The 22,978-nt window shown below is 36.3% G+C and overlaps 1 protein-coding gene across 1 annotated transcript in view; it reads right to left on the bottom strand.

The window, feature by feature from the left end:
• The window catches only part of LOC131439414 (sex peptide receptor), a 142,438-nt gene that overhangs the window by 100,988 nt on the left and 18,472 nt on the right, over positions 1-22,978 (bottom strand). The gene's annotated exons all lie outside the window — the stretch shown is intronic.

The following is a 22,978-nucleotide window of genomic DNA, read 5'->3' as shown; positions in this document are numbered from 1 at the left end:
GAAATTTTTTGATCTATCTGCAGGGTGAAAATGGCTGAAAATTCGAATTAATTACCGACTGTGATCAAAAATAGCTCTGAAAAATGAATGTTTTTGTAATCTTTCATAAATATTTGGAAAAGTATTACGATGGTATGAATTTTTTTTTCAAATAAACCTTATGCTGGTTACAAGGATTTTTCTCGGACATATTTTTGGAAAAGCTTTTCACGTTTTTAATGGAAAATCAACGAATTTAATATAAACGATTTAGTTGTATTTTGACGATTTGGAAATAATAAATTATTTTGTTACGTTGCGGATTTTATTCATTTTATTGAAAAATTAATCTTACTCTGTGAAAAACTGTGGATTAGAGAATAATTTCAATGAGAGAAGAATTACGTGATAAAAAATCCATTGAAATCTTCGTCACAGCATTCAATATTTTCATACCTTCAATTCATTAATAAGAATTGGAATACTTCCTAACCCACTCGATCCCCCCATTACACGTCTCTTCATCATCGCTGATCGTAACCCTCTGTCTTTTTCAATGCTAATTGCTACAATATTTACTGCTCTCTCTCTTTCTTTCCATCGACCGGCCCGCATGTGGGTTTTCATGACCCGGGGGTGTTTCCCGCGAACCCCGCACGGACAGAAGGATTTGACCACTATCGATATGTACCATCGTCGCCCGGATAAGCTCAGACCCACCATAGCCGGCCATAACCTGGAGTCAGGATCAACCAGAATAGATCACCGTTACTCCAATGCGACATTACCTCAGAAATTACGCTAGTTTTAAGTGAATAGTAAATCAAATCTAAAAAATGTCCTCGGCATCTTAGAGCTTAAGCCGTGTGCCTAAAAAAACGTACTATTAAATAAAAAAATTAAATTAGTTAGGTTTCAGTAAGACAAAACCATTGTGTTGAAACTGGACATGCTTCCCGGATATTTTGATAAAAGAAATCAACGAATCGTAATAGATTTGAAAAGTGACGGTCCGACTGTATATTAAAAATCCAAAGTGAAAAGTCAAACTAAACGGGATTAATTCGAAGAAAACGCCCGTGAATTTCTTTCTTAATTGTTTTAGTCCTTCGTGCGTTAATTGCTTCTAATATAAGAAACTTCTTACTTTTCTTCACATAGAGAGTTTATCATTGAGAAAATCGGCTTTTCAAGCAAGTCTTTGCATAAAAGATGGTTCACACAAAAAAGGCAGGGGATAATGTCAGAGACTTAACTGGAAGACGTGTATACGAATGAAATTGACATGCTTTTATACACCTAACTACTAGTTGACTGATTGTGTGAATTTTGCAAACTTTCAATCGGTCACCTGCATAATTTTATCGGTACAATTATAAGGTGAAACGCACGAGGGCGAAAAATTACGGGGTTGTGTAGAGGACAAGACCGAATAAATCAAAAATGAAATGATCAAATTCACTCATAAATCGTAAAATCCACAACAAAATGGTCGGATTTTCAAATCTAAGTTGGGAATTAATATGACATTTTCTCCGAACATTTTTATTGCGTTAGTGACAGTTCATTTGGACAATTTCAAAAAAATTTGTAGAGCTCCCAGGAAGTGGACGCAAACTAATCTCAGCTCAAAAAAAATAGTTTGACGAAATTCTACAAAAAGAAAGTCTAACGTAACAATATTTTCCTGATGTGCATTTAATCGTTATCAAATAATATAACAGAATCCCAGTTCTTGTTAAGGGATCCACAAAGATACAAACTTACAAAAATTTATACAAGAATGAATTATTGTTGACAGTTTGTGAAACAAGGAATATATTAGGGAACTACATCAAAAAAATATCTCGCTTATTCTATGCCTCAAATGACGCTTCAGTCTAGGCATAAAAATATAAGGCACGGCAGGATGTTCTTTGTATGTCAAGTAGAAGTGCGTTATATTTTATTGGACCAACAAAAAGAATCCTTCTTTGACCAATGTTGGTGACAGCTCGAACGCAAAGTAAATTGTTACTACGACGTGTAGTTCGAGAGTGAGTTGAAGTTGAAATCTGTAAATTATGGTTAGTTGTGAGGTTTGTGCAGGTTATTATGAACGAGCAGTGATGTTTGAACCTCACATAAATATGCTAGAGGTAAGATGCTAAGGGTATTATCGGAGTAGAACAATAAACTTGAAAACAGTAGAGGTTTATTGAAGATATTTTTGAGATACCTGTTTTGTAGAGTTGGTATATTTTTAGATGAGAGCTAGCGGCGCGACGCCATTCCGATACCAAAAAGATGAGCTGTGAATGGATGTAAGCAAAATAAAAGCATAGGAAAGCACGCTTAGAAACATATGGCTTGACCCTCCACAAAATACCGTAGTAGGATGCCACATGTTTTTCTATAGATTTAATATGGTGAATCCAGGTTTACGGGGGATCAAAATATATACCCAAATATTTGAAACACTCCTTTTTACAATAATATAATGTCCCACTTTAGGATGATAATATTTTTTAATGTTAGGAGCGGTTGTGCTGACACGATGGCCCTTCGGCGAGACAGGAGGTTGGTGCAGGCCTAACAAGCTGCCCAGAAAACACATGTTACGTACAGTCAGGATATAAATACGACACGAAATAATCGGTAGGCCGGCAGGCAATGTACAGGCCTGTGATCGGGCTGGAGAGCCTGCACGCGGTAACAAACGACAACGGTCAACGATGCGTGAACTTTGCAGCCTCCCGAGGAATGGTAGTTCGAAGCACCTTCTTCCCCCGCAAATATATCCACAAAGCCACCTGAAGATCACCTGATCAACATACGGAAAATCAAATCGACCACGTTCTCATCGAAGGGCGATTCTTCTCCGACGTCATCAATGTCCGCACTTACCGCAGTGCCAATATTGATTCTGACCACTACCTTGTCGCGATTTGTATGCGCTCAAAACTATCGACGGTGCACAATACTCGTCGCACAGGAACGCCGGGACTCAATCTCGAGCATTCGTACTGCAGAGGAATACGCGCAACAACGAGAGATCGGTTGTTCTCGGCAGAGGACCAACGCGCCCTTAGTGTTTTCGAAAGAAAGGTACTGAGGACCATCTATGGCGGAGTGCAGATGGAAGACGGAACGTGGAGACGGCGTATGAATCGCGAATTGCAACAGCTGCTAGGAGAGCCACCCATCGTACGGACAGCTAAAATCGGACGTCTACGATGGGCTGGGCATGTCATAAGGATGTCGGACGACAGCCCAGTGAAAATGGTTCTTGAGTTTGAGGAAACTTTTATTCGCTATTGGAATGAATGAAAACATCCCTATAAATTTCTACATGAAATTGACTGCTACAGTATAAACGAGTGAACAGGATTTAGACAAAATAGTCGATTCATTATAGTGACATATTGAAATCAATTGAAAGCTCTATTTTGACAGATAAAGTACGTGTGTTAGATATTGTGATTGCGGAGATATGTTGGTATGAGTGACGTAACCGATAAAACGCGTTGATTTTTTACCGCGCAAGTTTCTCGAAGATGGCTGTAAATGAGATTTCCGAAATCGAAAATTTTTTTTTTGATGTTAAACGTCTTAGAATTGCATGAAACGTCGAGATTTAGTGTCATATCAAAATAATTTTTTTTTAAATAAACTTTCTGGTGAAAATTTTGAGATTTTTTTTCGAAGGTCCAGAAAGTCGATTTTTCGAAAAAAATTTTTTTTTCCGGATGACACCAAATCTCGACATTTCTAAGACTTTTGGGATCAAAAATTTTTTTTCGATTTAGTAAATTTCCGATTTATTGCCGACTATATGACATAAACGCTTTTTTAGTCTATAGTACATAAGGAAAATCCTTCGGGAATCTCCAATGATTGTTTGGCGCGTATCGAGTTATGCAATGCTGCTACCCGCTGGAGAGCAAAATATGAATACTAGATTATTAATAAAACCGTATGGCACCAAACGAGCTGATTTGTGCAAAAATTTCACTGAGCCTACTTGATTCACGTGTTTCTTTATTTCGTATCACATGTTCAATTAATGGCGTTTTTCATTGAGAAAAACTGGTGGTGTGGATTGCTCTGGTTTTGCACTTTCGATCAGAAATGGCGATGAAACACCATCAAAATATTGCATTTCTGCTCGAAAGAGAAATCCACGCCACCAGTGTTTTTCAATGAAAAACGGCATAAGTAAGGGCGCCAAATGAACAGCATAAAGGGTTTCCATTTTCCGATATATAAATTTGAGTTCAATACCGTGAAGTCAAATTATAAAACGACTATAAGAAAAGAAAGTGATTAACGTTTTTTTATGATTCGTTGTTTTCCTAAAATTCCAGAAATGTGAATTGTATCTTCGTGATAGACATAATTATTGCTTTCACAATGCACTGAGACAACAGCATCAGCACACCTCAGCTGCCACTTTAAATTAAGACCGTTAACTCAAACACCAAAACTGTTCGGCTCTTTACTTTTTGGAACGATTCCATTCGAATTAGAAGGATGTTTTCCTATACCTTTGAAGGATTTTTTTTTCGTCCAATGTACTCGAACCATCCCGTTTGACTTCTGTTTTTAAATTACATCGATTGAACCGAGATTTGGGGACTTATCGACATGTTTTACTTATTTGAATGATTCACTCTCTTGCTCATAAACCGTCAAACTGATTTTGGTTGTATTTTGCTTGAATCATTTGGTACTTTTAAGAGCAGGAAAAAACTGCTTTAAAGTGCGAAGTGTCCGTGTGTATCTGAATTTGGGGAAAAATGTTGAGATCGAATCAAAAACAATTGTAGGATGATTCATTTTTACAGAACATTCTACCATTCTACTTCACTAATCTCGAGCAATAATCAATTATTCTAATTTAAGAGTATTCGAAAAAATTTCCATCCAAAGATAATATTTGAGCTGTGAGAAGTTCATCGGGACAGCTACATAAGTGCGGTAAAATTTCATTTTCAATCGAATAATATAAGATGAAAATGAAATTTATGGCCGCTGACCGTCAGCATAACCCTACTAATTCATTTGACTTTTGCTGCCATTTTCGAGTGAAGCTCCCGGAATTCATCGTCAGTTGAATAATGCCAAGTAGTGTAACTCCTTCATTGCCTTCGCTCTTGGTAGTAAGCAAATTCGAACGAATAGAATTATAAATGGAGTAAAGTATTAAAAATGAAAACTGAAGGAGGAAACAATTAATTTATGTGTATTCTGTGATTGATATTTCAGCAATCTGGTTTGTCTTTCATCTATTATCTTGAACCAATTGGAATGTTTACATGAACCTCATTTGAAGGCCGGTCTCACACTATTGAAAGAGATATTTTGTTACTTCAAGAGATCAACTGACGGTGGTTAAACTGAGCCTCGATTGAAGAGAAACGATTGATGACTGAATGCTGCCCGTTCGGGTCGTCAGCAAACATTGTGTGTGTCAGAGAGTGAAGTTTACTGCATTCGAGAGATCGTCAATGTGTTCCACATTCAGTTTCAATTGAATTGAATGAAGTTTTACAGCACTGGCTACAGGTACAGAAATAAAAGGAACAAGTACAGAAGCTAAGTTCAGGAAAAAATAAAGAAGGTACAGGAACAAGTGCACAAAGTACAACACCAAGTACGGAAATGAGGGAAACAAGTATAGGAAGTACTGGCACAAGAATGGTTTTTCCACTATATTATAATTATATCCCACGAGAAATGGTTAATTGTTTACATTGGTTGATCTGGGCTGTCGATTTTAACTTGGTTACGTGATATATAAAAATTATGTTGCTTGTTTAGATCCCCGGTGAACGACCAAATGGCTATAACCGGGGTAAAATAAACGATATCTAATCTAATCTATTATGTTTACCCGCACAAATACAAAATAGTTTTCTATTCAGTTTCGTATTAGAAGAAAATACAATTCCGCACACTATGAAGACGATTTTCAAATTTAAACCTGTGTTTGTGAGCTTTATTTTATTATATTAACGGTTCATTGCATCACGCTAACCCCTGCTGGCACTTGGAGTAATATCAGGTTAGCATGATAATTGATCCTATATGCCTTATGATGTAAACAAAAGCAATTGCTCATAGGTTTATAATATTTATGTGCGATTTACTGCTTACTTCCGGTTACGCTCGGCGGCTTCCGTTTTGATCACGTTTCCTGGAAGAGGAATCGCGCGTACCGACAATAACAGATTACATAGCAATATGCGCTTTCTGCCTGCAGTCATTTCTCTGACGACCGTTTAATCACGGTTTACTGTTTCACCCCAAACGTTGGATATATTCGACCATTATAATCTGCAAAATATCCAAATAAAATTTCATGCTGGGTTTAATGCAAAATACCACCATAAATTCGATCGCGAGATTATCCTAATGGAATCGTTTAGCTTTGATTTAGGTGATCGAAAATATATTGCTTAAATATTGTCACCATGTCTAAGAAGATATTTTCAAGATTAGCTGCAATAAAAGATAGGAGATTTAGTAGATTTTTCATTGGTTGATTTAACATAGATACAATTTAGCCGAATGGGCCAAAAGAATCAAGTCCATGGCCATGGTCACTATCATTAGAGCATCGTTAAAAATAGATTACTACATAATTTACGTTGGTTTCAAGGTTGAACGGTAAGCGACTCTCCCATCTTGGTGCGAATGTGTCTGGTTTTTCATCATGAGTTTTGGAATGCAATAAAAAGTTCACCCAACAACCGTTTGTCTCTGCCTTCGTCCTCTCTTATCCAGTAGTCGCGCGTGTGTTCTACAGTTTATCTACCGGCCGTATCGAAACGATAGATCGGGAGGAAGTCTTTGACTAGGTGCTCGGAGCCAAACATTATAACCATAACGATGATTTGCCATACACAATGTTTGAATAAAGAATGTTGTTAACGAGCTCTCTCCTCGAGCGATGATGTTGGTGTGGGCAGTCAATAAATATTGATAATTGAGTTGTTTCCGAAACGTGAAATCGCAGTACTAAACAAATTGATGGCATAACAGTTTGATGGGAAATGAATAATTCATCGAAAGTCTAGAATGAATAGCCAAAAGAATGTAAGTAAGAATGTAAGCTGGGTATTTTGTTTTTAAACATGGCCCACTTAGTAATGCAACAATTGCGCAAAGTTCCTTATATTTTAAGAACAAAAAATACAAATCGAATTTTTCTCTTGGTATCAAATGAATCCTCGAGCTTTCACCTTAATACCACCCATGAAGCGGCACACAACGGTCTCGTCCACTGTTTTGGCGATTTTATCTTACAAATTTTTCGTCCGTGCTGTCGTTTTGATGACTGCACCTTTCACCTTCAGCTTCCTTTTCATAATAGCCCAATAATGTTAATGGGACTGAACTGAAAACGATATGGTGGATTGTGGGTTTTGGAACAAAATGAACGACGACCAAAAAGGATTAAATCTTCAAGACTGCGCACAAAACTGAGCAAATTTGTAGACCTCATTAATTGATAGCCGGACAAACTCACTTCGGTTATGGTCCGAAATTCGAAACACAGTAAATAAGAAAGGAACCATTACACCAACCTAGATATAGCATTTTCCTTTAGTTAAAATATATATTGTTGATATCGACGCTTTAAGGAGCTAGCTGTTCAATTTTAACCGCTAAATAGGCGTCAAATTTTCTCTGTAACCAAAAAAACCCCTAATGTTCGTTATCTTGAAAATCAGATCACATTTCAATTTAATCGGTACATCATCAGCATTCGTCAGAAGTTGGCATGATATCACAGAAAGAATACGTTCACATGTCTCTAATTTTCAAATCATTCCAAAATATTTGAAGGTAAATTAAACTTAAACTTTATTCATTTATGAAGCCATGCTAATAACCCGAGTAGAGTGTGAGATCAAATAGAAGACTCATTTTGATGTGGTGATGTTTGCATTTATCGCTAACTCCATTTGTTGTTGTTTTGGTCGTTTTAAGCTTTGAGGACAGTAGGTCACGCATAGATTTTGAATCGACCACGTGTCTATGTGTTAAAGAACCTCTCCTCTCCTTTTTCCGAACGTTATCAGAATATTAAAGTAGATAAAATGGCGGACGCATTGAATCTGGCTGTGTTTCACAGAAAAATATAAGACTTCATTTTTATCGCGATTCAGGTACTAATCGTATCTAAACTAAATTATCTACACTTCATCACTGTAGATTTATGATATAAGCCTTTGTTGTATACAAGAATTTAGTACAACAGGGTAACTTTTACCCTAAAAAGTTGTTAATCTGAATTAAGTCTGTTTTGCAGAATTCCAAATAAATGATCAGCGTGCAGAGAAGACCGTCCTCTTTCTGACAGCTGACTGTGAACGATATAAACCTAGTGTTGTTTATTAAGGAGAATACCCTTTTGCTCTATTTCGTCAAAGTTTAACTAAGTTCTCGGAAATATTTCGGAGTGGACCTGTTTCGGATAGTTCTGGAGTCATGAGGTTTGTTACTCTGCCCTTATTTGGCACAGTAGTGGATACCTTAACTGGTGACGAGGAAAAAGACGCGCGACGACAGCGTGGCCGCTATTTGATCCCGGCAGATTGCACCCGGAGCAAAAGGATTTCACGGTTCGGACTATTACGAGAATTAGATCGAAAGAAATTGTGTTAAATTTTCATACCGACGCCAAGCAATTTAAAAAAGGCAATTTTGTTTTTTAGCATAGCGTCGTTTTTTTTCTCAGGTGAGGATAAATTGCAGCAGTGGTGCCAGATTTTCTTCAATGATATTTTAAAGAAAAAATAAATTAAACTTTATTTCGTGTTATTCATTATTCGTTTTGCTTTGGTTTTATAGTGAGATAAATTTATGTAAGGCAGAATTCTGGACGTTTCCGGCTAATTTGTTGGACGAAGACACAGTGATAATTTGACGGGAAATCCATAGGATCGATTACACGTAAGCGTTAATTATTGCGGTGAGTGAAATTTTACACTTTTTTTGGTATTTTATAAATAAATGGTGAATATCTCTAACGAAAATGTTCCTTATGAAGAATTAATTAGCAAATTGAAAGCTCGTTTGGATGGAACCGAATCGGATTTAATCCAACGACTTCGTTTTAATACTCGTGTTCAACAACCCGACGAAACCTTACAAGATTTTGTTTTGTCTTTAAGGTTACAAGCCGAATTTTGTAATTACGGTGATTATAAAGACCAGGCCATTCTGGATAGGATGGTTACCAAGGTAAAAGATATTGAGTTGGAAAAAAGTTGTTGAGCGAGAACAAATTGAATCTTGCTACGGCAGAAAAAATTTTGGAAGCCTGGGAGATGGCAAGTGCGAACTCCAAACCTATAACTGAAAAAGAAGACGAAACTTTCGCTTTGAAATTTGTTCCTGCTATGGGCAGAGGGAAAATTTTACAAAACCTTGCTGATGTTTATAAAAATAACCGTGGTAAATTTGAAGATAAAACACGTATCCCAATGAAAGACAGACTCGGCTATAAGAATTCGACCGATCGACGAACTAGTTCTTTCGTTCTTTTGCTAGTTCTTTTGATTTAACTGTTTAGTTCTGAACGGTTCTTTCAAAATGAACGGTTTTGCCCATCACTACATTAATCCTTACAATGGTCCTGTCAAGTTGTGACCTGTTTGGCATTCAGTCACTACATAGAAGAAGTGCTACAGTGGCTGAACGGTTTTTTTAAATGAACGGTTCTGCCCATCACTAGTTATGAGGCAGAACTTGTTCTCAAAACAGACTGTCCTATATTTAGAAACGAAGGCGCGGATTTTTGTTCTAGGTGTACGCTTAGTGATACTGTTGCCAAAGAGTACGATGTAATACATAGTTTAAATTTTAGCAATGTTTTCCCGATGGATTTCAAACTTTTTGCTAGAGAAACAAAAACTGACAAATTTTTACAACAAATTATGAAGTTTGTGCAGCATGGTTGGCCAGACAAAATAGACAAACACTTTGCCAATGTTTTTTTTCTAACAAGCATGATTTAGAAATTATTGATGAATGCTTATTGTTTCTGTATTGGAACAACCTTTGCAAAATGGGATTCTCAAACTTTTACACACCAACCATGGTGGAGATGTAAAAATGAAACAAATGGTAAGACGTTTCGTTTATTGGTACGGGATAAATGAAGCAATTGAAAAATTTGTTGCTAACTGTGAAATTTGCAACAGTATGATGATTACACCAAAACCCAAAATTACTTCTAAATGGAAGGAAACTACTAGACCTTTTTGCAGAGTGTATTTAGAATTTTTTTCCATTTTGAGCATCGCACTTTTCTGCTTATAGTAGATAGTTTCTCTAAATGGGTGGAACTGGAATGGATGAAATATGGCACAGATTGTAAGAAAGTTCTAAGATGTTTAGTTGCTTTTATGGCAAGATTTGGTTTACCGGATGTTTTAGTTACGGACGGTGGCCCTTCTTTCAATTCATTTGCATTCAAAAATTTCTTAGAAAAACAAGGAACAAAAGTCTCAAAAACTCCGCCTTACAATCCGGCTAGCAATGGCCAGGCGGAGAGAGATTAGTGAAAACAGTGAAAGATGTTTTGAAAAAAATACTTATTGGACCCAGATTTTGCTGTATTGCATTTGGAGGAGCAGATAAATTTGTTTCTGTAAAATTTTAGAAATTGTTTGACGAAGGATGGTCATTTTCCATCTGGAAAAATCTTCGTTTATCGACCTAAGATGTTGATTGATTTAATCAACCCCAAAAATAAATACCAAAATAATCTTCTCCTGAAATCCCGCAACATGATGATTTAACGCAATTAGGCCCAGCAAATTCTGGAACGCCTTCAGATGATCTAAGCGCGGGAGATGAATTATGGTACAAGAATGATCATTCACACAATCAAGTAAGATGGGTCCGAGCAATATTTCTAAAAAGGTTTTCAATTAATACTTTTCAGGTTCAAATTGGAAACGCGCATCGTACTCATGTTTACAGATCCGGACTCGGTGGTTCGGCCAAACGCGCTGATAACTGTCAGACCACTAAGAAGATTGGAGGAACAACATGAAACGACATTGCAAGATGAAGAAGGAGAAGAGAAACGACAGGAGCCAAACTATGAACAAAACAACCGAACTCCGATCTCCAGAAGAAAACTTAGATACGAATTCTAAGTCTAGGAAACGCAAAGCTACAAAGGATGCTATCGAAGCACCCCTCAGAAGATCTAAAAGACGTCGAAAAAATTTAAGTTTTGATGATTATATATTGTAAAATTTATAATTTTGTCGATTTTTTGTCGAAGAATAGTATGAAGTCATGAGGTTTGTTCCTCTCCCCTTTTTGGCACAGTAGTGAATACTTTAGCCTTAAAAGTCAAGATATTCGATGAACATGTGGAGGCATTTCATTCCAACAGTAGCAAGTTTCCGCAGTTGTTCTTCAGTCCGAAAAAATAAAACTCAAGCGGTAAACTCAATAAATCAATCATTGGAAATTTCCCCAAATATTCCCAACTAAATGTCAAAGACATCACAGGTGGATTTTTAGATATCCATCTCCGTTTCAAAGAAAATGTGATTTTAGGATAGTACGTTTAAGGCGCAAGTTTTTGAATACTTTCCCACAATTTCAATTTTATAATTTATTCAATAAGCTACTACTTTCAGTACATGGTTACATTTCGTTATCTTCGATTGATCATTGTCAGTGTGTACCATAATCTCAGGCTATTTTGCGTATCAAGTAAACCTAAACTCCCAGTGGAATTGTATCACAACCAAATTGATACAACGCGCTCATTGCCCTCTTTGAGCAAAAGGGCAATATATTCTAATGCATTCATTAAGTTCTTGCTTCACTAAAGTTTTGTCTCGTTATTGATGTGGAACACATCTTTATTTTCTATATAGGGGTGCAAATCAGAAACTCAAGAAAAACTACACCTAGAAATGTGGTCAGGTTTTAAACACTTACAGCTCAGTCTATTTTGTATCAATTATTAATATTATTTCATCATTTGATAGGAAATATTTCTACGATTCGATTTGAATCTATCAGGCCACGTATTTTCAATTATTTATGATTGAAATTTTGATTAGTAGCGAGCAGTGTCCTATTTGGCTGCTAAAAATCTTTGGCATACCGGATTTCCCTGCCATAGACGACGGTTTTGAAGGAGTAAGCGATGTATCAAAGAGAGAGCATCGCTCTGATTGGTCAATCGATGCAAAAGCGAAGCTTTTGGAAGAATCTATAAATAGAAGCGAAATTATAGCTAACATTTCAGTCCTACTCGTAGCTAAGGGCTGAGGCCAGTTGTTAGCGTAAAACCGTGTGGCTCGCTGTGCGTATTATATTTCTCTCCATGCTCTCTCGTAAATGTGTAAAAAGACTCTCGATGTGGCCGGGTGGCCAAGAAAGTTTTGATATTTCCGGTAACAAGTTTGACTACATCACATAAAATCCAATAGAGCTACCGCTTGTTTGGCAGCCTTGCTGAGCCGATTTTATTTCTTTCTCATGTTTCGTTACGTTACCAGAAAACAAGAGCAGAAAAAAATGGTGCCGCCATAGAAATGGACTTACCATTACAAACATTACATTCACTTAATTTTTATCGTGGCAACATATATGTTTTTATGCACTAATCGCATCTAAACTAAATTATCTAGACATTGTCTGGATAGATTTTTGATCCATGCTTTTGAAGGCGAGATATTCAATGAACAAGTTGAAAGTTGTCGTTTTCAGCTATGCAATTCTTCCTTCAGAAAAAAAGACTTTCCCGACCGATAAAGTCAAACAATCATTCTGAAATTTTCACAGAATAATCTAAACTAATTTTCTAAGAGAATTTTAGTAGGGTTTTTTGATATTCGTCACCGTTTCTGAGAAAATCAGGTTTGAAGCGTGAAAATAGCCCTTTAAGACGCCCTAAAACACACTGACGTCAGCCCTTAATTGGTATGCTCTGATCTTGTGTCATGTCGGAATTCCATTTTATGTCGTTTCCCCATGAGAAATTGACAACTACCACTGAATAAATTTTGAATGCTTAGAGCAAATTCAGCAGCTACGAGATTCATATGGGTGGTCTATAATATAACTGAAACAAACGTATCCCCAGCAAGCCATTCTAGTTTTATTTATTCGACCAGTTCTTCTGTCAAATTTAAAACGGGTCTACGATGCCGTTCTATTTTTTGTATATTTGAAACACGAGTAAAACACTGCTGGGGCTGCCAGTTTTTCTTGTTATAAAATCCAGATTTAAATTTTGTAACTGACATATATTAGGCATCTAGAACTAAAACACTCCTGAATATGCCCTTAAGATTAATTTCTAATTTATATTAGATGAATTCGATTGATAATTAAAAATAGTTTATCGCTTCAACCGAAATCGCTGAATGGTAGAGAAACTTAACGCTAAAAAAATTGCTTGCATAAAAAACTTGAACACAAGCTTGGCGAAGAGAAGCCTTATTATCGAAATCGCAAGTATGTACAAAGATATAATTGCATGCATTTGGGATAATGGTGTAATTTCGTCGGTTATAAAACAAATGCAAATCAAGACAAATGATGTTCGTTGTTGGTTCGGATTGATTGAACTTTTTGATTGTAGATCATTAGAAATTTTGGTTGCCTTGTTCCACATCAATGGCTCGAACAAACGCGGACCGCAAAATGACAACATAATGCGATATCAATTGAAATGTTGATAAGCTGAAATCTGATCATGTTTCGATTTTTATTTCGATGTTTGACTTGACTCGGGAACCTAGTAGACGATTTGATCAAACCATTATTTCATAAATTTATTAAGAGAGAAAGTGAGAGGAAGAGGGAGAAAGAGTGAAAGTGAAAGCAATAAGCCACAAGTGGCGGCGAAAAGTTACAAATGAAGTACCAATCCACAAACCGAGATTAAATTTCAAATCGCAATCCGAATGTCATGAAACTTTTCCATACCCCTAGGATGTTGATTTGTTGAAGTTGACATTTATTTTCGTATAGATTACCTACATCCAGGCCAGAAAAAAAAAATGGACAATTTGATGAAGATACCGGTTTCGCGATGCCCAAATCCAAGTAGACGAACGAGTTGGGCTCCTTTGTAGAGACAGCTTCATCAGATAGGGTTGCTTTGGTCGGAAAACTTTAAACACATTTTACGTGGGATCCTCGAGGGGTGGGATGTATTTGCACGGTGTACGCTTTCACTATATTTCCATTTACAACGAAGGAGTGGTGTTTCGTAGCTCGTCTGCTCGTTTGTTCAATGACAGCAGCAGTAGCAGGCGGGAATTGGAAAAGTTTCGGCTTTCCGTTGCAGTCCTGTTGCTATTTCCGATGGTCTGGTAAGAACGGTTGTAGTACTTTATATGGAAAACAGGACAACAATGTAAAGCACAGACTAGTTGTAGTTCCCGTAGCTCTGTTATTGACTGCTTTAGACGTTGTTACAAATACTTTCTGAGCTGAGGAACAGAACCCCTGTTAAGGCGAACGAACAGTGTTTCAAAACACAGAGTAAGCTCGATGCACTCTACGAGTTCGGTGAGATGCCGTAATAATGCGAATCCCGAGATATAAACAAGTATGAAACTTTTCCATTACGCGTTCGTTGCATATCGTTAACTTTTTTCGGTAATTGATTACAGAACTCGACAGACTCGAGTTTTTGTTTTGACGTAATTCTGTCTGAAACAGGAATCCTATTCTCGATGGTATACGGTAGCACATTGGTAGTGAAATAATATTCTTCTATGCCGGCTTGTATAGGCTTGAATTGTCGATCAGTTGCAAGATGAACAACCATTAAGATTCCATTAAATTTTTACCTTCCAAATAGCATAACGGAAATGGTAATCCCTCCCAGAGAGTTAATTTGTGGTGAAAGAGGAACCTTCTCAATGAGCAAATCAATCACGAAAAATGTCCTTTTTATTCAAGCTAAAGTTTTAATCAATTTAATTTTTACTCGCAGGTTTTCTCTGTTGAAATTTGCTCTTTGGTAGGTCCAACATCCACAATCGAGCAGTATTTCAGAACATGCTATCAAATTCCAATTCGTTCAGTTTAATTGTTCGTTGGAAATCGGATTGTGAACCCAACTGGTACGGGCAGGTTCATTCATATAAAGTTCATTAGGATGCAACCCATCATTCATCATTCGTTTCGATGAATATCCCTCCACAGCAGCCATTAATTTAATTTTCAATTTTGGTCCAGCGAGAGTAGGTTTCGATTCGGTCAGAAACGTGTCGCTGGCTGGCGTATTTCGATGGGACACTTAATTGTACAATTGAATTTTAACCTTAGGAAACCGTGGGGTGGGAACATTCTACTGAAATATATCATCAATCATTTGGTTGGTTGAAGTAAGTGGAATCAGGAAAAATTTCACCCGTTGGCAGAGAAAAGGATTGCAACGGCAGAACGAAACTTAGAAAACTTTTTATCCCTTGTCTTACATCTTGGCACTATAAACGGAGGCAAATCGCTCAGACTGTTAAACAGATAAACAATTATTCAAGCTAGAAGAATATGTTGCGCAATTCAACAGCAAATCTTTGGTTGGAAGTGTCGTAAAAATTTATCATGCCATGGCGAATACACTCACGTGTCAAGCTGGAAAGCTTCTGACGAGGGTTGTAAAGTGAACAACGCGCAATTACATTAATTCCCAGTCACGAAACAACCGTTTGTTGAGTTTTGGTCAGTTTTATAGATGTAAGTGTGCATGATTTATGTCAGTTGCGTATTTTCAGCTGGAAGATAGATTATTGAAACTAAAGTTAGCTTTAGACAAGTTTTCAGATTTGAAGTTTTATTAACAACTTTTCAGAATGCATAAACGGCAAATAACACATCAATTAGCAAGTCGTGTGGTTTTCTCCATGACCAAGCTTCTTCATGAGCAATGATTCGAGTGGGTGTAAATGATATTTGATAACATGTATTAGCACACACATGATTACTCGTTCATTACAATCAACAAACAACACTTCCACATATTGCTCGACGAGATGGCATTGGCAAGCGGTTGGTTAGCAACTATCAGAGATACTTCGAATGATTTCAATTGTATAGTTGAACATCCAAATGAATTGAGACATGTTTCGGAAAGCGCTCCATTTTTATTAGTTACTTAACAGTGCATCCGTTTTCTACCAAATTTGAGAGCTTTGAAACATTTTCCCGATGACACGACTACAGACCTTTTTAAAATTATAAGGCCACCCATAAATTTCAAGATACAAATAAAAGGAACAGGTTTAGGATTTATTTTTCGATGGAGCATGAAATTAGATTGCAAAACACGAATGTGAGTCCATGATTTGATTGATTTCACTGAAAAACTTTTGTGATAGAACGTTTTTAATGCTTTTCAAAATTATAAGGCCACTTGCAGTTTATTGAGATTCGGATGATTAAAATAAGCAACAAAAAGCATCTAATGATCCGTTGCTCCACCGGAACGGTTTATAGTCTGAAAAATATGATTTGGCATACTTTGCACCAATTTCTGCAGTGTTGCCAGTTCAATAGCTTCCCAAGACTGAAGAATAGCGTTTTTTAGCTCTTGTAATGATGAAAATTGACGATTATCGGCATAAATTTGTCGTACCATAATACCCCAGAGATTCTCAATTGGATTCAAATCCGGTGAGCAAGCTGGCCAGTCCAAAATATCAATTTTCACGGACTTTAGCCACTTCATTGTTTCAGCACTTTTATGAATACTGGCGTTATCCTGCTGGAAAATGAGCTTTGACTTGCGTCTTCTTTTAATTACTGGCAGCAGACTAGCTTTGAGGACATTTATGTAATCGGAACTTTTCATTTTGCGCAATACAAATTGAAGTTCCAGCCTGCCGGTTGCACATAACGCACCCCAAACCATTACAGACTCACCGCCAAAATTTCTCTTTGAGAAATATCGTGGTTCCTTATGTAGATCACGCCAATAACTGTTGAATCCGTCTGGTCCGTCCAGGTTAAACCTTTTTTTCATCCGTGAATATCACCTGTAATAGTTTAACACATTTGTTATCAAATAGTTTAAATGCGTTTATTGTTTTAAATATTGCAAAACATGTTCATACCTTTTTCCAAACTTGGGACATGTTCCGACGTGCAAATTCCAGTCGAGCTTCCTTGTGGTGAGGTAATAAACGAGGAGCACTGTTCTTTTTTGCTCGAACTATGTTGGGTGAAAGTTTTAATGCCCTCCAAACCGTCGAAACTGAAGCTTCCAACTTAAGTTCAGTGCGGATTTGTGAACAACTCAAGGTAGAATTCGAAGAGTTATTGACAATTCGACGAGTATCTCTCTCTGACAGTTTCTTTTTGCGTCCTGCATTTTTATTCTGACCATACTTCACTGGATTTTTTTTTACGACCAATTTCTCCTGCAATTTTCCTGATCCCCCATCCTACCTTCTTGAAGGCCAAAATTTGTCCTTGTTCTTGTTGATTTAGTCTCTTTCGTTTACCCATAGTCACATAACGCTGTTAAATGAATAAAAATGATATTTATTATCACTATATTCAACACAAACTGACAAACATACAAGGTGGCCTTATAATTTTGAAAAGGGATAATTACTAACTTCAGCTGCTTCGGCTTTGTTTGTCAACAAATATGCGATACTAAAATGTTTTGCTTGTATTTGTGTCATTCTTCATAGATTGCCATCGTTGAGTTAGGGTGGTCCCATCAAAATCACGCGAAAACTTGAAATTCGAGGGTGGCCTTATAATTTTGAAAAGGTCTGTAGACAGTCTGCAGAAAAATTGGAATATAAAGTGTCTGACAGTTAGGGTAAGGGCTCCCTATTTCATCAGAGCTCCTATTTCCATCTCATCCCTTCTCTTCATCACTTTGAACATGAATAATATCTTACAACGTATACTTGAACCAAACTGTAGAATGTTTTAAAATGATAATAAAAGCTATTGTCACACTTTCCTATTGAAAGAAATGGTTTTAAGTTCTTCGGTTATTGCTTTTTTTTCATTTAAAATAAACTCACTTTTCAATTCAGGACACATTTTCGTCTCTAGATTTACAGTTCGTCATGTTTCTGAATATCTACCCATCGATTAATCTCAAAACATGATCACTATTTCGCACAATTACACTACTATTGAATGCTGGATGACTTCATAATTAGTAATGTTATCTTGCCACTTGTTTAATAAACGATTAAAAGCTTCCAAAACTACTCGACAGCAATAAAAGTCTTCAAAAATATGAGATGAATGTTTTTCACCTAGTTCACTTGACTGCTCTTTGTTTTCATCTCATTTGGTTTCGCAATGTTGCCAGGTTTTCTCATAATGTTACAAAACAAAATTGTTTTTCGTCTTCAAATTATCATCAACAAATATTTTTTTTAGTATCCGTGACATTAGTTTAATTATATTATTGATGTTTATATTTCAATAAAACTATTTCGGCTTCGAATATTACCAGAAAGAGCATGTTAAATACCTATGAAATAACCATTGTGGCAAATCTAGTAGCACTGGTTTCTTTCCTCTATATGTCAATATCACAGATCGGTTGAAAAGTTCGTATCGTTTCTATGAGAGGGCGCCACTAGAATTGAATCCATACCATTTTCGGTTAGTACCAACCTTCAAAAGATACGTGTATAAATTTGACAGCTGTCTGATTATTAGTTTGTGAGATATTGCATTTTGAGTAAAGCTACTTTTGTTATTGTGAAAAAAATGGAAAAAAGGAATTTCGTGTGTTGATGAAACACTACTTTTTGATAAAAAAAATGCCGCCGATACCAAAAAATGGCTTGATGAGTGTTATCCAGGCTCTGCACCGGGCGAAGCAACAATTCGTAAGTGGTTTGCAAAATTACGTACTGGTCATATGAGCACCGAAGACGATGAACGCAGTGGACGTCCAAAAGAGGCTGTTACCGATGAAAACGTGAAAAAAAATCCACAAAATGATTTTCAATGACCGTAAAGTGAAGTTGATCGAGATAGCTGACACCCTGAAGATATCAAAGGAACGTGTTGGACATATTATTCACGAATATTTGGATATGAGAAAGCTTTGTGCAAAATGGGTGCCGCGTGAGCTCACAATCGATCAAAAACAACAACGAATTGATGATTCTGAGCAGTGCTTGGAGCTGTTATATCGAAATAAAACCGATTTTTTTCGTCGATATATAACAATGGACGAAACATGGCTCCATCACTTCACTCCGGAGTCCAATCGACAGTCAGCTGAGTGGACTGCACGCGATGAACCGAACCCAAAGCATGGAAAGACTCAACAATCGGCCGATAAGGTTATGGCGTCTGTATTTTGGGATTCGCATGGTATAATTTTCATCGACTACTTTGAAAAGGGAAAAACCATTAACAGTGACTATTATATAGCGTTATTAGAGCGTTTGAAGGACGAAATTTCAAAAAAACGGCCTCATTTGAAGAAGAAAAAAGTTTTGTTTCATCAAGACAATGCACCGTGTCACAAGTCGATGAAAACCATGCTGAAATTGAACGAATTGGGCTTCGAATTGCTCCCTCATCCGCCGTATTCTCCAGATTTGGCCCCCAGTGACTTTTTCCTGTTCTCAGACCTCAAGAGAATGCTCGCTGGTAGAAAATATAGAAGCAATGAAGAGGTAATCGCTGAAACTGAGGCCTATTTTGAGGCAAAGGACAAATCGTACTACAAAAATGGTATCGAAAAGTTGGAAGATCGCTATAATCGCTGTATCGCCTCTGATGGCAATTATGTTGAATAATAATACGAATTTTGGCAAAAAAATGTGTGTTTCTATTAAACGATACGAACTTTTCAGCCGAACTGTTAGTAATGTTAACTTGCCACTTGTTTAATAAACGATTAAAAACTTCAAAAACTACCCGACAGCAATAAAAGTCTTCAAAAATATGAGATGAAAGTTTTTTACCTAGTTCACTTGACTGCGCTTTGTTTTCATCTCATTTGGTTTCGCAAAGGTGCCAGGTTTTCTTATAATGTTACAATACAAAATTGTTTTTCGTTTTCAAATTATCATCAACAAATATTTTTTTTAGTATCCGTGACATTAGTTTAATTATATTATTGATATTAATATTTCAATAAAACTTTTTCGGCTTCGAATATTACCAGAAAGAGCATGATAAATACTAATGAAATAACCAATGTGACAAAGCTAGTAGCACTGGTTTCTTTCCTCTATATGTCAACATAACGCTGTTACCTAGTTCACTTGACTTTACCTAGTTCACTTGACTGCGCTTTGTTTTCATCTCATTTGGTTTCGCAAAGTTGCCAGGTTTTCTTATAATGTTACAAAACAAAATTGTTTTTCGTTTTCAAATTATCATCAACAAATATTTTTTTTAGTATCCGTGACATTAGTTTAATTATATTATTGATATTAATATTTCAATAAAACTTTTTCGGCTTCGAATATTACCAGAAAGAGCATGATAAATACTAATGAAATAACCAATGTGGCAAAGCTAGTAGCACTGGTTTCTTTCCTCTATATGTCAACATAACGCTGTTAAGTGTGACTATTTCATCGGCTGTGCACAGAGTTGCCAGATATTTTCATAGAAAATATGTATTGCTTTGCATAAAAAGTCTATATCTGCTCTATCTGTTTTCACTAATAAAATGATGTTAAAAGATAATTCTTCATATCTGCGAAGATTTCCATTTTAACATGCGATTTGTCCGTTGATTAATAAACTTTCAAAGAATTACTGCAATCAAATACCGAGTATCTATTCAGAAAGAAAAGTCTAATATTTTACTTCTCACTTTTTATGAACATGTACAAATCTGCATAACATTTAGGAAATCTGTATAAAATCTGTACTCTGATCGCAAAAATTTATACAATACAGATAAATCTGTAAAAATGGCATCTCTGGCTCTGCATTTTGTTTTTAGAAGGGCTAATGCCTAGATAAAAACAATTCCTTTTATGTTTTGTTGTTAAGCTTACCAAATTAACTGCACAGTAAAATATTGAATTTAAAACGAAAGGTAACGAAAACGATCCAAAAACTGGTTCTAAAAATATTGTATGTTGTCTTATCGTTGGCATTAGGCCATTTTCAAGAAAAATTCAGGCATTTTGAGCCTGAGAGTGTAATAGTGTAATGTTTTGATTGCTGTCGCCATTACTAATTTATAGGATGAATGAAGTACCAACGATAGGATGAATAAAAATCCTTTGAGATGGAATTAGGAGCAGAGTAGTGAACATATCAGAAGTGTTTTTAGCTGATTGTTTTGAACATCATTAAAATTTCCAAGGAATGTGAATCAATTCTCCATGTGGAGCAAGGCGAATTACGTAGAAATATGAAAAAATCATAGTGATTTTAATGGCTAAATAATAAAAACGGTTATGTGCCCTAGCACAAAATTTGGCTAACCCCTAAATGACCATACCTGCATCGGCCAGAAATAGTCGAAAACACGTTTTCGTTCGGCACGTCAGAAAAGACATTGCACTTCGTTGCAAAACAAAAAGTGTTCTGTTAGTAGCAGAGACTTTACGTCTGCTTAGCGGTTCAAATTGAACTGCTGAGTTTAGCACTAAGCAGTTCAATTTGAACTGCTCTGCACTGATGAGTCAAAGACGAAACGTAAAAATAATAAAAACGGTTATGTGCCCTAGCACAAAATTTGGCTAACCCCTAAATGGCTAAATCAAGTTTTTAAGGTAACGTCCTTACAAATGAGATGAAATAGGGAGCTGTTAGCCTATTTACAGAATTTTTGTAGTCTGAGTATGAGTGCCGTCATCAACTTTCATTCGATTGAAACGTGTTCCTCGGTGCTATTTACGACTTACGCTTAGTGGCCGACAGTTCAAGCCGAAGCACACTCACACTCAGTTCGACTGGTGATGAATTCTCGGGTGCTAAAATTGAAATCATTAAACTACGGTAATTGCCTTTTTTACGATTGGTCTCCTAATAGCAGTGACATTTCTTGCGTAACTTTGTTCAAGCAGTAAAATTTGGCTTCAATCATAGTAACTCAAAGTTTTACGCCATTGGAAAGTTTTTGGAACTCCTGTAAAGTTCACAATACGAAATATGTCATCAGTTCCGGCCAGTCCATCGTTAAACGTGAAAATCGATCGATTTCAGAAATTATGCCACGAATGAATTCAAATGTGAAATGGTCAATTCAATCTTCTTGAAATGGGTTGCAAAATGTAACTTTCTTTTTTTTTTATTTCTATGTTCATACCAGTCAATTTGTTTGTAGTTATCTTTGAATTCAGCAATGTAAGTGTGTATATTCAACTGTTGAATTTAATCCGGGTTCGAATACCGTTTTAAAATAGCAGTATGATGAGTACTACAAATGCATAACCCTCATATGAGACGACGTTACTGAGATGGCTTCACCGATTTTTCCTAACTGGAATTCAAATGAATTACCTTACGGTTCCATAGATTGCTTGCATTTTGATGCTCAAACAAACTTAATTATTTTTATTAAAAAAAACCAAAGAAAATTATTTAGATAAATAAATAAAGTGATATCTATCAGAATTTGTGTAACATGAGAACGGTATCATAACTTCACTAGATGGGTTGAAACCGGTTTTTTTCATAGAGAACTATAAATTCACGTAATGCTCCACTCAAATATATTAATAAAAACCCTTCTTAATCCACCTAGTGGTGTGATAATGCCTTTCTCTTCTTTCATAACAGTCTCATGAAAATATATTTCATACTTTTATTAAATAATTTCGGATCCTAATTTTGACACCAATTGATTCAGATTGATTCGAGTAGTTCACAAAAGCATGCTTCAGTGTTTATGTCACACAGTCAGCATCATTTTTCCAAACTAGTGCTTGACATTTGCGTTGCCTATTTGTATAAGAACAGTGATGTTAATCTAAAAAGAAAACCTTCTTAGTCCACTTAGTGGAATTTCCATATATCTTGAAAAATCACCATAGGGGGGAGTACA

This window comes from Malaya genurostris, chromosome 3 (genome assembly GCF_030247185.1).
Source record: "Malaya genurostris strain Urasoe2022 chromosome 3, Malgen_1.1, whole genome shotgun sequence".
Lineage (NCBI taxonomy): Eukaryota > Metazoa > Arthropoda > Insecta > Diptera > Culicidae > Malaya > Malaya genurostris.
This window is presented reverse-complemented; position numbering and strand designations above follow the sequence as displayed.